The sequence below is a fragment of the Esox lucius genome, chromosome 6 (assembly GCF_011004845.1).
Source record: "Esox lucius isolate fEsoLuc1 chromosome 6, fEsoLuc1.pri, whole genome shotgun sequence".
Lineage (NCBI taxonomy): Eukaryota > Metazoa > Chordata > Actinopteri > Esociformes > Esocidae > Esox > Esox lucius.
Window position 1 is genome coordinate 31287952 of NC_047574.1, and position 1722 is coordinate 31289673.

Below are 1722 nucleotides of genomic sequence, written 5' to 3' on the forward strand. Positions count from 1 at the left end.
TGGCTTTGGATTCAGTGATAGAGTAAAGCACCTTAGTGTATGTAGCCTATCAACTGTTTTATAGCAAAATCGTTGATAGGCTACATTGAGATGTATGCCAAATGAAGAGTAGTGCCAATAGCAGGTGTTATGCACATACCTTAGTGAAATAAAGGCTTCTTGCTCGGGGCTTCAATACAATATTTTGGTCAAAGTTTGGCAATCAATTACCTTCACCTCTGGCTGCACCTTCATGATAAACCATTAGAATTAGGCTAGATTCAGATTTTGTTGCATTATTTCCATTAAATCTGATTTTTCTGGTATACAAGTCAATAAATGGTTCTTCGGTTCATTTATGAAGCCTGGCAGTCATTACTAAACAACTTTTTTAATGAAGCCTGATAGTCATTACTAAACAATTTTTCACAATGAAATGTCTATCAGTCAGATCCTTGTAACTAATGTTAACAAATAAATGATAAATGTAGGATATACAGTATGTGGCCAAAATTATGTGGACACCTGACCACCACACCTATATGAGCTTGGATAGCCCACTCAAAAACTATGGACATTAATGAGGTGGAGTGGCCCGCAACTTTATAGATCTAGGAATGATTTACACATGATTTTAGTGTGTCTCTGGGAATTTTGGCCAACTAAAATTTGCCAATTTGTGAAAAAAGCCCTTAAAATAAGGTAATTGAGTTCCCCCATCAAGTGACAACAGTTTGCTTCACCGGACCAGAAGCGAGGAGCTCAAATGTAAGGTGGCAAATTGGCAAAGCAACAGCGAATGTAAACATTTAAAGCTTTCCAAAATGACCAAATATCATATACAGACATGAGAAAGATTACTTATTGCTTGAATGGCAGATGACACCCGTTTTAAGTGGTGTTGTAGATTAAAATCAAAGTAAATTGTATTCTAATCTAGAACAATGGATACAATGGCCAATAGATTTGTTTTGAACATTGTGGAGAAGGGATCTGATGTTTAAGTAAATTATTCTTGCAAAATGTGGTAAACATTACTAAATAGTAGACTACTGTATTTTATATTTAATTACCTTGCAGAAAAGATGAAGCATTGCATTCATCGTCTGTAAAGATAGAAATAGTAGATAAGGAAAAATAACATGACAGATTTGGAGATGTTCATCTACTACTACAATTACCTAATTGGGAACACAGTGCTGGCAGTGTACTGAGACTTCAAAATAGCTTGTAAGGCCCCATGTAATCTAATTTAAAGTCATCCGATGGAGTTTTCTTCAGAAACTCAAAATCTGAAGGGGTATGTAAATAAAAATCCAGATTAGAAGCATTTTGACTTAAAAGTGGACATAAACACAGGTACTCTAACAAGTCAAACAAAATTGTTTCCCTGAGAGCAAAAGCAGAAAATAATTTAGTACTCACTCAATTTTTCTGTATAGCTGTCAATCATCACACATGCTGTACACTGCTGTAAAATTAGTAGAAGGTGAGTTTAGTAGAAAGTGGGAAAGTGCACACACTGCATACTTTCCCACTTTAGTACACCAAAATATGTTTTTAAAATACATTTAATTAGATAATTACTTGCTGATCCTAGAAAACAGGTAGGACTTGGCATGTTAGTATTGCTGCCCTCAGCATGTTTACATGAGACATAACATGAGCAATATTGCTGCCCTGTGAATTGCTACAGGCATAAAAGTGTTAATGCATCGACATCTGATTAAGCCAAAGCACACG

General features: G+C 35.4%; 1 long non-coding RNA gene across 1 annotated transcript; it reads right to left on the minus strand.

Moving 5' to 3' along the window:
- Positions 1-1052: 1052 nt before the first annotated feature.
- On the minus strand, positions 1053-1451 carry LOC109616305. Its single transcript, XR_002197417.1, has 3 exons — positions 1405-1451; positions 1161-1271; positions 1053-1085 (listed from the first exon to the last, which is right to left on the minus strand). It is a non-coding gene; the product is annotated as an uncharacterized LOC109616305 (long non-coding RNA).
- Positions 1452-1722: the final 271 nt, after the last annotated feature.